This window comes from Gossypium hirsutum, chromosome D10, assembly GCF_007990345.1.
Source record: "Gossypium hirsutum isolate 1008001.06 chromosome D10, Gossypium_hirsutum_v2.1, whole genome shotgun sequence".
NCBI lineage: Eukaryota > Viridiplantae > Streptophyta > Magnoliopsida > Malvales > Malvaceae > Gossypium > Gossypium hirsutum.
This window is the reverse complement of record NC_053446.1, coordinates 41766142-41787352: the sequence shown is the minus strand read 5'-3', so window position 1 is coordinate 41787352 and position 21211 is coordinate 41766142. Positions and strand designations below refer to the sequence as shown.

The following is a 21211-nucleotide window of genomic DNA, read 5'->3' as shown; positions in this document are numbered from 1 at the left end:
ATTTAAATTTTTTTGTCTCAGTTTTTCTATTTTTTTCTATTTTGTAATGTCTATTAAAAAAATTTAGTTAAGCAACTTTGGCCGATGAAAAAATATAAGGTGACAATTAAGTTTATTTAAAATAAAAATATTAAATTTTAATTGAAATAGAAAATGATAATATTAAATATTTAAATATTAAAAAATATTTTTTGACTTTGACTGACCTTTGATTGATTGTTGATCGACGTTGACTGATCATTGATCAATGTTGACCTTTTGGCCGAATATATATAGGCTTTTCACACGCATACATACTTTCATTTACATCATATACTTTTGTATCCCAATTGACATAATCACTAACTTTGATAGCATATATTAATTAAATATTACATACTTATACCAACATATACATATATGTCACATTTATCATTCATCGGATCAGTATAATTTGTACTAAATAATTTATCGAAGCATTAATAAAATTGCACCATTGGTGCTCTTCTCTCGCACACTTAGTTCCCGTCATTTAACATCATTATTTAGTTCGCACACTTAGTGCTAATCAGATAGCCATAGCTACTTCATACTCGCACACTCAGTGCTAAATATCAACAAATCACATTCACATTTATCTCTGCTTCTCAAACATATACACATTCGTCTATCACATATATTTATATATATTTTTTGCATATTTCATTTTAGCATATATAATTAATATTTATTTAAAATTTACAACGTCTATTTGCTTATAAACTTACCTCGGAAAACGATAGTCGAAATGGAACGATTAGGCAACGACTTTAGTCTTCCCCTGATCCAAGTCCGATTTCTTTAATTCTTGATCTAAACACATTCAAATTGAACTCATTCAAACATAATTTCATTCAATTTTGTCCAACAACAAATAAAAGGGAAATTTACCATTTTGCCCCTAATATTTAACATTTTTACAATTTAGTCCAAATTGTACAAAACACAAAATATTCCAAATTAACCACACTATAGTTTGGCCGAATATTCCCAAGACTCACATAGATCCTTGCATGTCATTTATTTCACCTTTTAATCCCTCAATTTAATATTTCCTTACAAATTAACCCAAAATAATCAAATTCATCAAAATTCAAAAACAAACATTATAATCTATCACATATCTTTCATATTTCATCTTCAACTATTATTAAGCTCAAGTATTCATCAATGACATATCTCAAAATCACCATCAAATTCTAAAATTAAAGCATGGGCTAGATAGAACACGAAGCAACGATCACAAAAATGTAAAAATCATCAAAAACTGAAACCAAAACATACCTTAACCAAGCTAAAAAAGTGTCGAAACTTAAGAAGCCATGGATGGTTCTTCTTTTTTCAATATTCGGCTAACAAAGATGAGCATATTCATCTTTTCATGACTTATTTTTATTATAATGTTAATATTTACCTTATTACTATTTTAACCTTTTCATAACAATTATGTATAACATATATATAGGTTAATCTTGTCAAATGCAACCCAATATCTAACTTTTGGTCTTATTGCATCATAAATCCTACCAATTAAAAAGACAACAACATTTAGGTGCTTTTAGATTTAACCCTTAAATTTTTTATTTTACGCGTTTAAGCTCTTTTATTAAATCAGACACTTAAACGATGAAATTAAAACACAAAAATTTCACACAATCAAATTCACACATGATAAACACAGAAAATAATATTAAAATTTTTTTAGACTTAGATTTGTGGTCCCGAAACCACTACGTCTGATTAGGATCGAAATTGGGCTGTTACCGTTTCTTTTTGCAAGATTTCTTTCTTGTTACTTATAGAAATAGTTTTTTCTCGATTTTCTTTCTTGTTCCTTATGAAGATCTTCATCCGTCAATTTGCCAATGATTATTTCTTGGAGGGTTGATTAAAGTCGTTAATTGAATTTGTTGGGATTTATATCTCAAAGGATTCAATTGGACACTTATTCTTCTACATCATATCCATCTGTTTGCTCGTTCCATCTTCCACTTTGTTTTAATATATCTTTTCTTTATTTAGTTATTATTTTGAATATTTACTTTATTTTTAAAATTTAAAATTTTTGGTTTTTCTTTTTTTTTCTAAATCTATTTGGTTTCTTCCGCTCAGGTCACATCCAAATCTTTGTTTCTCGAGTCGAACAACTTGAATACGATCATTCTTTCACCTTCCTCTGCCTCTTTCTTATAATTTGGTATCTAATTTTGGTGTTTAGGTGTTCTTTATGTTCTTATAAACTGATTTCCAACAAATAATCTCAAAACAATTTTTTTTCTTTTTACCTAGAAAGTTTTTCAGAAAAAAAATTCAATGGGTAAATGTTTTCCAAACGATTTGAAATTTTACATACTAATTCTTAGCACTCCCTTAGAATATAAAAATTATTTCTCACAAAAAATAGATTAAAAATGAAAAAAATTATTATGTGGGTTGAATTTCATACTGAAATTATCCATATCAGGTCTACATTATTTGAGGAGACTCCAGTTTAAATTTCATAATTTTTGGAAATCAGGCACACCTCAAACGAAAAAATTCAAGTTTTTTTCCATTGTTTTAGGTTTTCGATTGGGTATTTTATTTTCTTTAATTTTAGCGTTAGGTTTTCTTTTGGTTTTTGCTTTACTTATTCTATGACACATTCTAATACATATTCGCTTATTATGTTAATAGGTACAGAAACAATTGCCTCTCCTTTCTTTGCGCAACTTACTTCCTTTGGAGTTGAGTTTTTCTTTGGCTTCTTAGAGACTTAGCTGTAATGACTAAAAAGTCAGTGGTGTCAGAAAGCATGGTTTTGGGACCCCGATTCCATAAACAAGACCCGTAAATATTTTTATTAAATATTTATGGAGTTTTACTATAGGTGAATGGAATTTCAAATAAGTAATTTTATCGAATTAATGGTTAATTGAGGTATAGGGACTATATCGTAAAGGTGATAAAAGTTTATTGCTAAAGAAACTTTAATTAGAACTTAAGGTAGGGGCCTTAAGTAGCAATTGTACCACTATGGATAGTATAATGGAAGGTAGTAACAAGGTTAATTGATTTGATTAAATAAAAAGAATTGTTTAGTTAAAACTAAAAAAAAAGAAGAGAATTTATATTATATGAGATAGTGGATGAAGAGAGAAACATATCATCTTCTTCCTCCCCTAAAACATTAAGAAAGAAAAGGAGCTAAACGCCACTTAGGGTTTTGGAAGCTTTAACCTCAAAATTCAAGTAAGCATTGGTTATTTTCTTATAATTATTATGTTTTTGAAATCCCGGAAGCTTAATCTAGCTGACACATGTTTTATTTTTCGTAGCTGTTAAAGTTTTGAGAGGATGCATTATTGAATATTTTATTTTTTAAGTACTAATTTGATAGATTTTAAGTGTAGTAGTATAAAGGGACTAAATTGTGAAGTCAATTGATGATTTTGTTCAATAAGGGCTAAAATGCACAAATTTTAAAATTTTGGTAGAAATGAGAAATAGGAGGCCCATTTAGGGCTATAGTGAAATCCGTTTGCAAATTTGAGTTTTAGATTTAAAGTTATGTTAGTCTCAGTTTTAGGGACTAAATTGAATAAATTGTAAAAGTTGCATAAAAAGGTTTACAAATTGGATGTTGAGTTGTTTGTATATTGATGGTTTGGTATGTTTGTATTAATCTGTAGCTAACGTCGACCTAGATTCCTCGAAAAAGAAAGGAAAAGATAAAGATGTTGACGAATAGCTTGGAGTTTACGGTTTGTGTTTCTATAATCCGAACTACCTTGATTTACTGCATTATGAATTATTCTGCATGATAAGATTATAATGTGAGTTATTTTTGGATAAAATGAATTGAATTGACTTAATTTGAATAGTTTGATAGAGATAAGACTAAATTGAATAAATGTGAAAATTATTGTATATGGATATAACTGTGAAATTGAATCTATAATGTGATGAGTTATGCTTCCAAATGCATGAATAAATGATTTGATGCTGAGATTGAGTTATAAATTGAGATTATGTGTTAGCTTGGAAGGATAAACTCGAGATCATTGATAGGGAAGTTGAATTGGCATTTAAGATGTTATGGTGAAAGCAATAAAAATTGTGCAACAAATAACACAAGGATTTATGTTCAGCCTCAATTGCCTACTTCACGACCTTAACTTACCATAACTAAGGATTTCCCCAAATTTAGTAATTTGGTAACCATTGAAGACAAGATTTAACCTTACAATTCTCTTAAGATTTATGCTCGGAAATCTTAAGATTGCACTCTCTTAAGGTTTCTACCCAAGCCTTAAGAATTATCACTCTTTCAAAGAGAACAAATAAACAAAATAAGAAGTAATCCTTACAAGATTAGAATATTTTCTAATTAAGCACTAATACAAAGAAGAACACTTAAGCTAAATGAATGCAATGAAAGCTCACAAGTGTTTACAAGAAAAAATATGAAAGAATTAAGCTCTTAGGTTGTTTTGATTTATCTTTAAACGTTTCACATGTATCTTGTTTTGTAGGACCTTTGGAGAATGGTATTTATACCCTCTAATTGATTTGCAACCGCTGGGGTTGTTTAATGTCTATTGATAGTCTATTATTCATACTAGTGTGCTCGTTTCCTTGTATTCTCTATATCATTTGGTACATTTGATTGTTTAATGTCTATTTACAATGTAATATATAGAACTTAATAGTCTAATAATAAAAAATTTAAAACCACCTCTCATCATGCCAAATTCATCATAAATAAAATCAACCTATGTACAAGCTCCTAACCAATCACTTGTATTTCTATAAGCTCAAGCACACAATTGGCAAGAAAAAGGTAAAAATTAAACAAATTCTCTATGTTACTCCCCATACTTTAGAAAACACATTGTCTTTAATGTGTAGCCCTGATAAGATAATGAACGAAGTTACCCGATTGATTGTGATAGTTTTGTAGACTATTGGTAGGTACCTCCTTGTTTGACCATTGAAAGCTCAAAATTGTTGTGCTTCTTCCATGTGAGGTTCCTACACAAAAAAATTAAACATAAAACAACTACTAGTCTATTATTACTCCTACTCCTAACAATGGAAAAAAATATCATCCCATATTTTACACAATCTTTAAAAACAAAAATTAGAGGTTCAGTCGTCCTCCTCAAAATCCATCTCATCATCTCCCGTCCCTTCCTCAATTCCTTCTTCCTCTTCGCTCTCATCCTCTTCTTCTTGTTCTGGATGCGTTGGCCCAAACATATTTGGCGTGTAATTAGGTACCCTAACATTGTTTTGTTGTGAAAATTCCTAAAAATCAGGCCTGAATATTGCTTCCAATGTATCATCAAATCTAGCTTGGGATGATAGCTTTCGCCAACTTCTTGTCGAGTGGTCGGTTTTTTTTTCTTTGAGACAAAATCGAAGCGATCGCCATCTCTTGTTAGTGTTTGTTCCACTCTTTTATCTATTTTGCCCGAAGCTCAGTGTACTCTGTATACAAATTGTTGGCAATTATGTTTTGATAGGGCTTCATTGATTGCTTCGTGGACGCTATCGGAACACCTGCTCTTTTGCTTAAAGTTGTCACTAAGTGAGGAAAGAATACTCTCACTTTCAGACCACTAACGCATCGCTTCATATTTTGATATATCCATCTTCCAATGCGTATCTATTTTTTTCTACAAAATAGGATAAAGCAAGACTGCTTGAAAGGTATTGACATTAGATACATTTAAGGCAGGAGCTATTTAAGTGCACAGAAATTGAATCCACATTTTTGCCTTACGAAACATTATCACTTGATTAAAAGAGGTTGGGATATCAGTGCCTGGGTGACATTTTCATTCACCCCTTTCCTTCTATTAGGACTTTATAATGTTATCCATATTTATGTCTCGAAAATATTCTAAATTCGTTACTTCTATAAAATCATTTTCATAAAATGAAGTATTATAAAATTCGTAAATAACCCGAAGGGTGATTTGAACTTCCTTCCCTCACACTGGTACTGTATCCTATATGTGACCTTCGGTTTTCTTAGACTCTTGGTCCCATAAAGATGCATTGAATTCCTGAACTACAGGGACCACGACAAAGTCTTTTAGGATTGTGCAAAAATGTTCCCATCTATGATATCTAAATAAAGGCCATATCTCCTGACAGAGAACCACCGATGGTTCAAATCCCCTCTCTTGAATAAATGTTTTTCCCTAAAGTTCTAGAAAATATTTTTCAATGGTTGGATTCAGGAAATTAGAAGGGTTCAGAACCATCGATGGTTCTGGTTCGTTGGTTCTCCTCACTTTTCTTGGAGGCATTTTTAATATTGTTCTAGTTTAATAACTAACAAACTACAAACAAAGTTTTCAATGGAACAATAAAATAGGAGTTAAAACCCTTAACCTCGAAAAAAGATGTGTCAGATTCCTTGTAATGTTCATTTATTGTCATTCCTTTAAGTGATTCCCGTTCGTTTCTATATCAAAGAAAAATGAAGAGAATAAATTTTATAATAAACTAGTAAGGTGAAGTAAAAACCAATTAGGGTTTATGAATAGAGGTTTTGAGGTGTTTAAGGTGTTAGGATTAGTTTGGGTGGTGGCTTAATATGTTTTTAGGTTTTAAATGAGGTGTTTTTAGGGTTAAAACCGGATTAATAAGGTGTTTAGTTGGTCGGGTTGTGCAATCGAATCGGGTCAACCATGCAAAAAAATTGCAGCAATGTTATGACGCACTTCAAAATTTTGTAATTCTGAGTGTATTGTCTTGGGTGTCGTGATACACAAAGTCCATGTCGCGACATTGATTTAGTTTTCTAGATTCAATCAATTCTGGCCTTGGTCTTGTGACACGGGGTTACTGTGTTGCGACATTAGTTCTATTTTTGCCCGAACTTCCAATTTCTAGAGTGTCACGGTTCCTGTAAAACATAAAATTGATAAAAATTAGAACCTAAACTAACTAGTCAATTAGATATAAAATAATTTACAAAATATTAAAAATTGATTCAAATTATCAGGTTTTACTGTCGGATTCATCCAAAAGCTCCCTTAATGTAGATGCTCTATTGGTTCTTTCAGTATTAGGCCATCGCCCATCGTGCCACTCCACCTTCCTCTATTTGTCCCTTTTCTTGAACTTGCTCTTTTTGACCTGCATTGATTATAGAAGGTACGTCCTTTGATCTGAGTTATTAGGGTTAAAGATAGATAATTTATTACAAAGCTCCCTAAGTTCCTTTTAGTTTCCCCACCCTGGTGGTGACCAAATTTCTATTTCACCATTAATCTTCATGGTTAATTCATTTTTCTCCAGATCATTGGTGGACCTTGACGTAGCTAGAAAAGATCTACCTAACAGAATAGGTTTCTCTTGATCTTCTTTAAAATTTAAGATGAAAAAATCTGCCGGAATGATAAATCTACGCACTTTGACCAACAGATTTTCTAAGACTCTTTTTGGATGCACTGCAGATCTGTCAGCCAACTCTAGTGTAATTTGCATGTTCTTGAGATCCCCTAACATGAGTTTTTCACATATTGATAGAGGCATTAAATTGATGCTAACTCCTAAATCACATTGAGCTCTATTAAATGAAATTTCCCTATCTTTATGGGAATATTAAAACTTCCCGAGTCATTCAGCTTTTGGGGAACCTTTATAGAAATAATAGCATTACAAGAAGTGCATATATTAACTTGTTCACCTACTTTAATTTTCCTACGCCTAGACATGATTTCTTTTAAAAATTTGGCGTACTTAGGGACTTTTTCAATTAGATCAATTAAAGACAATTCAAAAAATTTACAAATTCGTCTTCATCTCGTTTTTGTTTCTCTTCCAACCTTGAAGGGAATGGTACCTATGTTTTAGTAGGTTCTTTAGTCACCTTTTTCTCCGGCTCAACTACCGGTTTACTTATCTACTCTGGTTCTGGTTTTTCGATAGCTTCTCGGGAGTCTTCTTAAAGATCTTCTACATTTTCTCTTCTCTCCTTTTGTGTCAAAGCTTCTGGGCTACTCAAGATTTTTCTCGAGCGGAGTGTGATTTCTTTCACATGCTCCTTCCCTTTCTTTCAAGAATTATTTTTAGTATTGCTTGGAATGTCGGTGCCAATTTTCCTTTTAATATCTCTCATCATACTCATCAATTGGCTTATCTGATCTTCCAATTTAGTCAATGTCTTTGTTGAGTTACGGCACTCAGACTGCACTTGCTTCACATCTGTTCTCATTGACTGTATTCCCCCTTGATTCGATCCAAACGTTGATCACATACACTATGGTCATTTGTGTTGACCATTTCCTGAGGTTTCTGTAAATAAAGAGGTTGATAGTTAGTATTCTTAACATGATTAAAACTATTACCTCCTCATTGATTTCCTCCTCAGCTTAGATTCGGGTGATCTCTCCATCAGAGATTATAAGTATTTGAATATGGGTTTCCACCCCTATTCCCAATGTAATACACGTCCTCGGTTGGATTATTTATATATTGGAAGAGTGGTTTTTCCCCTCCATATATAGATGGTGAACTATTCTCAAACTCTATATGGTTGATTCTATCCACTAGCTGTTGATATCTGTCATCCTCTTGGACAACCTTTATAGTGGTTGCTCTTTGGCCATATGTGTGTCGATCAGTTGGCCACTGGAAGGAGTTCATTTCCATATTTTCTATTAATTCATACGCATCCTCGTACATTTGGTTTATTAAGGCAACTCCATCCAATCCTGACCTTGCATGTACACCTAACCCATTGCAAAATATTTGCAGTCGTAACCACTTAGGCAATCTATGATGATACCACTAAATGTAACACTTCTATCCCATATCCGTTGTTGGATTAAGATAACAGAATGTTACCGAGCCAAACAAAACATTTAACTTCTATACAAAGTAGTTAACCAAATAAAACACAATCATATAACAAATAAATCAATTCATGATGTAATTACACATATGAGTCTTAAATTGGGCTTAAGAAACCCTAGAAACAATTTGGGAATGATCTGATATCAAATCGAAATAAATCAGAAAATTTCAAAAAAAAAACTTAAAATTTTTAAAAATAGGGGTTACGTAGCCGTGTGGCCAAGCCTTATGACTTAGCTCAGACCGTGTGAACATTCGAAGTTAGGACAAACGATTGTGTCCCAGCCCGTGTGCCTGCCCGTGTGAGTAGTCGAAATAGGGGCACACTTTCGTGTCGTAGGTCGTGTGCCAAACCTTGTGTATTTAAAGTTGGGTCACACGACCTTATGCTAGACCATGTAGATGCTGCACCTAAAAACAATAAATACACACGACCGTGTATGGCACACGACCGTATGACAGCCCGTGTGCATCATTTTTAACCCCTAAAACAAGCAAATTCATACACCATTCCTTGCACCTCAAGACATCTCATACCTAGTTCATTTCTATGGTTCAAAAACACATTCTAATTACCAATTATATGCCAAAACTTCATTCATCCTATACCAAACCAATATGCCATTCAAAGACACCACATTCTAATATCATCCAATCAACTAACCTAGTTAAGAAATCACATAGTATTAATCATCTATTCATGCTCAATTCATCCACCAAATTGGATAAAGTATAATCATCCTTAAAATTCACCATACCAAACTTCATAACCTAAATCATAGCATTAAGGATTACCAAGCCAAAAACACTTCAAACATAAACATCCAAAACCAAGCATTTCACTAAGTACACCATAATAGTATAACATGTACATATTTACAACAAAACACCTATATACATGCCACATCCCAAAATGTAATACAAAAGCTACCAAAATGGCTAGATAGTGTGAGCCTTCAGTCGATTCGTCCGGTAAGTCTACAACCTTAACAACTACAAAAGAACATAAATGAAACAAGTAAGCTAAAGTAGCTTAGTAAGTTCATAGTATAAACATCAAATTAACTTACCTTAATCCAAATAAACATTTAAAAATACAATTTATAGTTCCTGATCACCAAATAAAATTTCACCAATCACATTAGTAATTATTCACATATCCATATACATCAAAATTAACCTCCATCTCAAAGGACTTTTTCATACCATAAATCACATTTACTCAAAGTAACAATCCATACATGTAACTAAGATTCACATTGTAATATTTTTCATTTACCAATTATATGAATATGCCATAACATATAAACACAAAAATAGATTGTAATTCATTTAATACATGGCAAGATGAACTAGTAACTTGACTCAGATACTCGGGTAACTACACCACACCAGAAGCACCATAGATGCGTAACAAAGGCACCAAAGTGCAAACAGTGACACCAAAGTGTAATAGAGGCACGAAAGTACAAACAGAGGCACCGATGTACAAACCCGTACAAGCACGCATACTAACCTTATTGGCATGCAAACCGTATCCTAGCGATTACTACATTATACCGGGATTTATATGTATATTCAATACATTAATGCATATTTATCAACCAGAGGCACTTCATTGTTTCCATACACATAATATAAATTCAATATCTTCTTGCTAAAAATGTGCAATAACAAGGATTGTCATCATCCGTTATTCATTTCCATATGAATTTGATTTCAATATTCAATACTATATAAGTAACCTATGAAATTTCACATACATTTATACAATCAACTAAAAGTAATAATATAACCTTAAGAAACTTACAATGTACATATCAATCACTATGAACTTACTTACAATTCACTTCCGGTTAACTCGTAGGGACTACTCCGCAATTTTCCCGTTTCCTTGGATATTTTTGGTTCGGTACTTAATCTATATAATAGTTAAATACAATCTATTAATTTCACATACATTTCACATTAATACAATGCATATGACCTTTAACTTTTCATTAATTACACATTTTCTCTAAACTTTTACATTTTTAACATTTTAGTAGCTAAACTTAAAATCTCCAAATTTAGAAAAATTTGCCAAATACCCATGCTAGCCGAATTTGTTCCCATATTAGTATAGTCCATAACTATTCAAAATTCGCAAGAAAAACATACCAAATTTAATACTTTATCAAATAAATCCTTAACTCAAAAACTAACAAAAATACTTAATAAACTAATTCTAATCAACAACTAAAACCTTCATTTCATCAATTAGCATCTAAATTAACTAGAACTCGTCAATTGTACATTTCAAAATTCTTAAAAGTTTTGAAAATGGAGGTTTGGGTTAATTGAACCTAGTTACAATAGTCTCAAAAACATTAAAATTACAATAAACGGGTTGGAGAATCATTCACATGCAACCAAAGAGCAAATGCCAAACCTAAAGATTAATAAAATGGTGTTTCTCCCCCTTAATTTCGACTGACAAGTTGAGGAAGATGAGGATACAAATTTTATTCTTTTACTTTAGTTTTAGTTTATTATATTACAAATTTACCGTTACTTATAAACTTACAAATTAACATTTAAAAGCCCTCACTGTTCATCTATATACCCAATAGACTAATTACTTCATAAGTCCTCTTCCATTTGATAATTAAACTATCAAATCAATACAATTCTGTAATTATTAACCTTTGTGTCTTTCACAATTTAATCATTTTTATTCAATTAACTAGTTAAACATTAAAATTTCTTCACCAAAATTTAATACGACTCTAGTATAACTCCATAAAAATTAATTAAATAATAAAACAAGACCTCACATATCGGAATTGTTGTCCCCGAAACCATTATTTTTTACACCACTAAAAAATAGAATATTACAACTCTTTCCCTAAAGAAACTTTCGTCCTGGAAAATCTTACTAGAGAAAAGGTTCGGATATTGAGATTTCATGTTTTCTTCCATTTCCCACTCGCTTCTTCTATCCCACGCCTTTGCCATAAAAATTTAACTAACGGTACGAATTTATTTCTCATCTCTTTTATTTCTCAGGCTAAAATTTTCACAGGCTATTCATCATAAGTCAAATCCGGCTGTAACTCAATTTCATCTATAGATAATACATGTGACAAATCAGAACGGTAACGTTAAAGCATCGAAATGTGGAAAATATTATGAATTTTATCAAGTTCTGAAGGCAACGCCAAACGATATGCTACAGGTCTGATTCTTTCCAAAACCTCGTACGACCCAATAAATCTAGGACTGAGCTTTCCTTTTCTACTGAAACGCAATACTTTTTTCCAGGGCGAGACTTTCAGGAACATTTTCTCACAAACTGTAAATCTATATCTTTACATTTTAAATCGGCGTAAGATTTCTATTGATTATATGCAGGTTTTAAGTTATCTCGAATGATTCACACTTCTTCAGTTTCCCAAACTAAACCAACCTTAGCTAACTTTCTTTCATTTAATTCAGACCAATATAACATACTTCTACATTTACGCCCGTATAAAGCATCATATGGAGCCATTTTTATGCTCGACTGATAGTTGTTATTATATGCGAATTTCGCCAACAGCAAATATTTTTCCCAACTGTCCTCAAACGCAATAATACAACATCACAACATGTCTTCTAAAATTTGTATTATCCGCTCAGACTGGCCATTTTTTTACAAATGGAAAGTAGTACTAAAATTCAACTTGGAGCCTAAAGCCTCGTGCAACTTACCCAAAAATCTAGAGGTAAATCTCAGATCATGATATGATATAATCGATAATGGCACACCGTGCAATCTCATAATTTTAGAAACATACAATTCAGCCAATTTCTCAACAAATAATCAATTCGAATAGGTATAAAATGAGCTGATTTCGTTAATCTGACCCGAAAGTTTCAACCAGATTCTGGAGGTCACATTGACCACTGGAATGGCCCACAACAAAATATTGTTCAAATTTATTAACTTCTTTTCGAAAACCACTTTTTCTCATGTTTAACAAAAGCCAGTATTAAACTTATCTTTCGTTTACCAAACATCAGTTTAATCATCGCTTAAATTAATTTAAAACCAAATTATCACTTGCGTGTTAACTTTGCAATCAAATCATTTACAAGTTTTGTAAACTGATATTTCAAAACCAGTATTGCAGCAAAAAATTTGACATCATACTTAAAATGGAAATCCATAAACTATTTAAGAGCCTAGTGATTATTAAAGAAAGTAGCAGTTCGATTAGCTAAAACCAAGCATGAGATCACAAATTTAATTCAAAACCAAATACCCAGACCACTGCTTATATAAAATTATTTCCAAGTCCGACTGTAGATAAATTATTATGTCCCAGGAAATCTTATTTAAATCAAACTGAGACGGCCGATTTGCTAAGTTTGAAACCTCACCATGTGGATTACCTAAAAAGGGAAAACTAAAGGGTTGAGCTACGAAGTCCAATGTTAGTCTAAAACAGAAGTAACCAAAGCAGTAACAATAGTCGATCAAACATATAATAGACAAATTCAAATCATAATTAGAAATCACAACAGAGTAAAGCATCATAATACTTAATCATTAAACATATATGCAAATCTTATTCGAATGTGATATGGCACAAGACCTTAGTTATCCAACTGCTATGCACCAACCCCATCATCCATCACACACCAATAAGGGTATGCTGACCCTTTATAACCTCTACAGACCAATTTTGGGTTATAATAGACCCATCCAGCCGAAACACACCTTGAAGTGGTCGTATGCCACATGAATTTTATGTAATCAAGCTACTAACATTATTGCGGCTTTACCTCCAACTTATAACAATGCAGTTTAACTGCCAATTCGAACTTCCTTCTCTTCAAAATAAAATCTCAACGTTAATGCATATCAACAATCTCAGTACATATAAATATATTGAATCAGACATACTTATATTTAGTTTTCAGTATTCCACAACATACTCATAACCAATTAAAAAATAGCGAAATCAACAATATGCACAATTTCTAATTATCACATCCAAACATTTTCATATACAAAGTTTTGTATACAACGTCATATAAGCAACCAATGAAAACAACAAAATATAATTCTTATGAATACATATATATATAAATATTCATGTAACAACCTGTTTTTCAGTGGTGTCAGAAACAGTAGTTTTGGGACCACAAATCCGATAATTGAGTTCATAAATATTGTTAATTAATATTTATGAGTCAAGTATAGTATTATTGAAAAATTGATTTAATAAATTTTGTTAATTTACCGTATAGTCAAGTTCAAGTGGTTAATTCCTTAAGTCAAGTGGTTCCGAAAAATAAGGTATCGGGACCTCATTTTTGTAAACCGAGCCCGTAAATATTTTTATTAAATATTTTCGAAGTTATTATTTTTATATGTGAAGGTTCGGATCAGAAATCTTATTGTTTAGATAGTTAATTAAAGAAAAAGAACTAAATTGTAAAAGATGTTAAGCTTAATCGCTTTTGACTTTCAATGATTAAATGGTTAAATTAGTGAATGAGGGAGGATTTATATGACAAATAGGCCATTTTTAATTAGTGTGGATGGTGGAACATTAAGATTTTTTATATTTTATATGTTTATATTTAATTTAATTATTAAATATAATAATTAATGAAATCAATAAAACAAAAACCAAAGAAAACATGTTTTATTTTTGTTTAATTTCTTCATCCCATAGTCGAACCACCATTTTTGTAACTTGGAAGTTTCGGTTGAGCTAATTTTTTTTACATGGTAAGTCATTTTTCACCTGTTTCTTCTAATTTTATTGTTTTTGATATCGTTGAAACTAGGTCCAGTTAACCGGATCTCTGTTTCCAAAACTATTAAAGATTTTGGATTTTGTCATTAATGAAATTTAGTTGTTTTTTATGTTAGATGAAAGATTTATGATCTTGATTGCGGTTTAGGACTATTTTGTAAAGTGATTTTTGTTGGTTGTTAGTTAAAGGAATAATTTGATAAAATGTTAAAATTGACATGGAATTCATGTGAATTTTGAATAAATATGAATTATTCTAGTATATGAATAAATTCGACTAGCATGGGTATTTGTGAAATTTTTTTAAATTAGGAGTTTCGAGTTTAGGCACTAAATTGCAAAAAAGGGTAAAATGTTATGGGTAATTTTGTAATTTTTATGAAAATGTTAAATTGTGTAAATATGACTATATATGTGTTGAATTTGGCTTAATTGAATATATTATTATATGTAGATCAAGAAACAAGACAATTAGAGTTATATTGAGGAAAAGCTAAAGTCTCGAATTAGTTATCGACTCTATTTTTGCAACCATTCTAGTCGAGGTAAGTTCGTATTTCATTTTAAAATATTACATTTGAATTTATAAGATTAATTGATAGTTTTATATATGTATTTATGAAATTGTTGATTAAGATTGTTTTGATTTGAGAAAAGGAAAGGACCATAATTAAAATACATCATGATATTATACTTGAAAAGGAAAAGACCATTGTTGAAAGACACCATGTCATTACATTCGGTATTTTTGAATCAATGAAAGGGTTGAAAAGGATGTTATCCGAAAAGGATATCAAATGAAAAGGTTGAAAAGGATGTTATCCGGAAAGGATATCAAATGAAAAGGTCGAAAATGATAGAAATGAAAATGTCGGTATCTCATCCTTCAACTATTCGCTATTCAGGTAACATGTTTCAGGTGAGATATGTATTATAAGCATGGAAATGAGATGAATGTTTTGATTAGTATAGTTTGATAATGAATATTAATGCCTTTGTGTAATTATATGTTTCATATGTCTATAAATAGGATATCTAGTTATGTTTGTGGTGTGTATATAGGATTAAATGGTTATATGAATATTTTTCAAATAATCGATGTTGTTTTATTTGGTTCAATGGGTAAATAAAGCTTGAATGAGTATATGAATATATGACACAATTTTTTATTTTGAAGGTTGATATGGGATTTTGATATGTTTATATAAAAAGAGAAGAATGTGTATTGAACATATGTGATGGATGATACATAAAGTCTAAATGCTTATTATGTATATGCCATGATTTGTTTTGAATTTACATGTAATGTTATACTTACTAACCTTGTGAGGTGGTGTGTATAGGAAAGGAAATTTGGCATATGATATAACGAAATGATGCTTGGTTGTATAATTTAACATGTTCGGTAAGTTTAAGTTCCTTTATACCAGCTTACTAAACATTAGTTGCTTACATAGTTGTTTTTCTCTACCTTGTAGATCATCAGAAGTTCAATCGGTTGGAATCATGTTGGAGCACGATCACACTATCCAATCATCATTTTGGTAGTTTTTGGTTATTTTTGCTAATGGTTATAAATGGCATGTATAAGGTTTAAATGTGATAGCATTTTATTTTATGCTATTTGCCAATGTGATGTGGGTTAAGCTTATTTGTCTATATGCCTTAATGTTGGATTATAAATGTATATATGTAAATATGGGTTTTGGTCACTTGTGAAATCTTTGTAATTTAGATGGCTTTTGATTCATTGAAGTGTGAATGAAGTAGTTAAATGGTAGATGTGTGATGTAAGTTTAAAGTATGAATTTATGGCATTGAATTTGAGTTGATTTGGATGTTAACTTGTGGTACCAATGATGGTACATTAGATTGAAATTTAGATTAAATGATATATATGTGAGTTTTAACATGTAATAAGGTCATTCCCGTGATTTGGCTTGTTTTGAGTTGTGCCAAGCTTGTTGTGATTAATGTTCTTAGTTGTTGGCATGTAAATAATGGTGTAAAAATGTGTGGTTGGACCCTTATGCATGTTCTATTGATAAAAGATATTATATGGTAGAATGACATTTTTTTTGGAATGGTTATTTGGCATGATTGGTATAGGTTTAAGTTATGATTTTGAGATGTTGAATTGAATTAAGTTTGATATGTACATTGTGGTGCATTCATTTGCATATTGGTTAGATATTAAAGGATGGTTGATTTGGTATGTTTGAAGTGTGTTTTAATGTGCTTTAGTTATGTGAATGCTTGTAGGATTGGATTGGTTTAATATGCAAGAATTAGTGCTTCAAATGGCTTGTTTTAAGGGTAGTTTGTGTAGCACACGACCTAGGACACGGGCTATCACACAGTCGTATGCCACACACAGTCGTGTGTCATTATTGTTTTAGGTGCAGGTTTCACACGGTCTGCCACACGGCCTACGACACTAGTATGTGACCCTATTTTTGAATGCACACATGAGCTAAGACACGATTGTATGTCTAGATTTCAAGTGTCTATGCGGTTTGGGCTATGCCACACGGCCGTGTGACCCTTGTTTTCAAGTTTTTTTCCAAAATTTTCAATTTTGTTTCAAAATGATCCCAGAATGTTTTCAAACTATTTTTAGGACCCCGTAAGCTCAATTTAAGACCTGTGATTTTTTGTTTACTATAATTAAATTGTGTTATTGAATGTTAATAATTAAATTGCATGATTGTTTTTATTGTAAGATAAATGTTCTAATTTAACTATAATACTCTGTAACCCTAATCCAGTGACAGAGACGGGTTAAGAGTGTTACAATTCAAGGAGTAATACGCCTTTCATAGACCTTGTACAAATAGTAATAGTGTCCTAATCACTCCTACATAGGCTTAAACATGCAATGGATAACTCAAGGACTAAAATGAATCAATCTGCGAAAATAGTGGAAAATTGCAAAAACAAGACCACACGGTCGTGTGGCCAGGTCGTGTGGGAAGGTTCAGACCGTTTGACAAGGGTACACAGTCATGTGGCTGAGAGACACAGTCTCTGACTAAAATACATGGTCGTGTGGGCAGACCTTGTAACTCTCTGTGCCCGTGTGACATAATTTAATAATAAGAAGCAGAGAAGACACAATCGTGTCTCAGGCCATGTGAAAACTCCTCAAGCCATGTGCAATCGACAAAATCCCCGACAAAGGTCACACAGTCATGTTGCCAGTCCATGTGACTCACCCCAGGCCGTGTGACAAGAAAATTACCCTAACTTTTTAAGCAGCACACAGTCGTGTGGACCACCCTTGTGGTCCAAAAACCATATTCAAATTTGCTGTAAAACACAAAAACTAAACACAAAATCACCCCTAATTACGAGTGTTCAAGAAACACACCTGAATACGCGTTTCTGAGGGACTGAAAATCGCCCAATTCCTCTCTACTATATAAATATGAAAACTTAATTACAAATACCCACCAAAACTATAAGAATTCAATCATAACGGTACAAAAGGATCGAATAAAATTGATCTAAAACTAATGAAAGCAATACTTACACTACACCCGTTTCAAATCCTTGTTGGGCGAAAATATGAAAAAGCAATCGAGACTCTAAAGAACGATAAAGACGAAAACTTCGGCGCAAAGGAAAAAAGAACACAAGATTTCTCGAATTTATGTGAATCCACACATCAAAACAAATGAAAGTAATTGAAAAACAAGGCAGAATAGGAAAATAAGGTGGTGGAAAAGAGAAACACAATAGCAAAAAGGTCCAAAAAACTGGAATTAGAAAATGAAATAGAAACTTACGTGAGGAGGAGTGGAGGAACGTCAGAGAAATTTTAAGGATTTCCAATTTCAAAAATTAAAATAAACTAAATAAGATAAAAGTAACAACAATTCTAACCTATTATATTTTCTAGAGTTGAAACCAAAAATTACTTCCTCCAAGCACTCACGAAGATTCAAACACGAGACCTAAGGATAAGCTAACACCTTACCACTGAACCAGCAAGCTCATTATGTCTCTAAAATGTAAATAAAAACATAAAACTCTATCCAAAACCACTAACTTATCCTATAAACATTTATCCGATATTTATCACATGGGAGGAAGAAGGTATTTACAAAATCTGTCCTCTAGGAAATCCCAACTTATTCGATGGTTTTTTTCTATTACCAAAATCACTTTGCTATGAAATGGAAAGTATATGTGTGAAATTTTTGTAGGGGAAATGACCATGGAAAATAGGGATCCACTAGTGTGGATGGAAACATTTGTGCGTTTCAAAGGAGAATGGGGGTTTCAGCTTTCATAGTTTTTCTCAATTTAATTTATCTCTACTTGCTAAGCAAGGTTGGAGATTGTTAAATTATTCGAATTCATTACTTGCGCGTACTTTGAAAGTGAAATATTATCCGGAGAATGACTTTTTGAGAGTAAGATTGGGAAATATACCTTCGTTTAGCTGGAAGACTATTTGGGCAGCCAAAGGTGTACTTCAAGATGGTTTATGTTGGAGAGTAGGAACTGGTAATGATATTTTTGCTCTTGATTTACCGTGTGTATCGGGATCTAAAAATTACATAATACAAAATGGCAAGAGATGCCATGAATCCTTAAAAGTGAGTGATCTAATTGAAAACACAAACAGAGTATGGAAAGTGGATAGCATAAAGGATACCTTTAGTGATACAGATGCTCGAAGGATCTTCAACATTCCATTCTTCAGACTTCCACATGATGGCTACCAGATGTGGGTTGAGAGGCTTCTAGGGAGTTTGCTGTCCAGAGTGCTTATAGATTTATTTCACAAAAATCTCCTATCGCTACTTATTTACAAAACTAGGCAGATCACGCAAGTTTTTACAATAAATTATTGGGTTTGGATTTACCATCCAAACAAAAAATTACATTCTAGCGTATTATAAAAAAAAATTCTTCCTACTCTATGCAATGTACAGTTTAAACGAATCACTAATACAAGCCTTTGTCTGAATGTGGAGGTGAGGTTGGAACTATTATACATCCATTGAGAGATTGTCCAGTGACAAAGGAAATTTGGCATCAAATAAACTGGGTTTGGTCAGCTATGGTGTCCTAGATGGAGTTATTGGAATGGGTTACCTGGTTTTTTGCGTATAAGTCTAGTACTCTTTGTAAGTTGTTTGTGTGTGCACTTTGGATTATTTAGTCAGCACGCAACAAATGGGTGCATGAAAGACAAAAAAGAATAGGGTCATTCATTGTAGAATCTATTTACAGTTACATTTGGGAGATTGAAAGGTAGAAAACTCCTATACATGTACGTAGAGGGGAGTTAAAGTGTTGGTGCCCATCGAAAAATCCATTTGTGAAAATTAATTTTGATACAGTTTTTAGGGAATCTAAGAAAAGATCCAGTTCATGGATTGTGATTAGAGACCAAGATGAATGAGTTTTGGGTTCGATGGTGGTAACAAATGAAAACATGTCTTCATCTTTTGCAGCTGAAGCTCTAGCAAGAGTCCAAAGTCTTCAATGGGGGTTTGATCTAGGATTTTTGGATGTAGAAGTTGAAGGAGATCCGCTCATTGTTATTATAAAGTTACGGAGTAAAGATGAGGACAAATCTGAAATAGGAGCATATATTAGAGATGGAAAAATTCTGGGTAGAAGATTTAATACTTGTAACTTCAACCATAATCCTTGATCGTTGAACGGAGTTGCCAACCTTTTGGCTACTGAGATTTTAAAAAGTAGCGAACAATGGTACATGTTAGATGGGATCCTGAAGTTTGCCAAAGAAGCGGTGGAAAGAGATGGATGAGGACAAGAGGCCTAGTTTCTCCAATTTGCAGGAAAAAAATAAGGAGTGGAAGAGGAAAAGAAGAATCTGGAAAAGGGATATGAATAGGTCTCAGTAAATTGAAATGAATTGGGTTGTTTTTAGGAGGTCTGCGTAATTAATGAAGACAACTGAGGCTTGGAAGTCTCTCGAGTTCCCTTCGTTTTGCTAGTTGGATATGTTTTCTTTATTTTATTTAGTTCTATTTAATTTGGGCATTTATTTGGTTTCAATTTTATTTTTTTAGGCTTCTCTATTTTTTTTAAAGTTTGGAACTTTGGACTCTAGTTTTGTTTGTTGTTTATGTGCTCTTTTTGGGCCTTTGTTATCCTTGAATAAAAGTTCTAGCTATTTCTTTAAAAATATTATATAAACATGTTATTGACATTTTTATCATATATCTGTAATTGCAGCACTAGAGTCGTATCATTCTTTTCCCAAAATATTTTCACCAAAATAAAGCTCACAAGCTATAAAAGAAATTTCAAACATCTAGAAATAAGAAGAAAAAAAGTAGAATTATTGAAATCATTTGTTGGAAAGGAGTCTGATAACATGTTAAATTTGTATGATTTTTTATATTTAAATCGACTAATTCTTGAATTGATATCTGCTAAATTAGTGATTTTATGTTTTAATCCTGTCAGGAATGCAATTGGGATGCTATGAGTCAAAAACAAGCAGAAAAGGACTAATTTGCAGCACATTCAATAAAGCGAGGCCGAATCAGAAACTTGGA

General features: G+C 32.1%; 1 long non-coding RNA gene across 8 annotated transcripts; it reads right to left on the bottom strand.

The window, feature by feature from the left end:
• Positions 1–654: 654 nt before the first annotated feature.
• LOC107893248 (uncharacterized) lies at positions 655–20927 on the bottom strand. Of its 8 annotated transcripts, XR_005919704.1 has the most exons (4): positions 19330–20927; positions 19104–19220; positions 7026–7152; positions 4764–6919 (listed from the first exon to the last, which is right to left on the bottom strand). It is a non-coding gene; the product is annotated as an uncharacterized lncRNA (long non-coding RNA). The 8 variants fall into 8 exon arrangements; XR_005919705.1 differs by lacking the exons at positions 4764–6919; positions 7026–7152 and adding an exon at positions 655–831 and having other exon boundaries at positions 19330–20888; XR_005919706.1 differs by lacking the exon at positions 7026–7152 and having other exon boundaries at positions 4763–6919; positions 19330–20889.
• Positions 20928–21211: the final 284 nt, after the last annotated feature.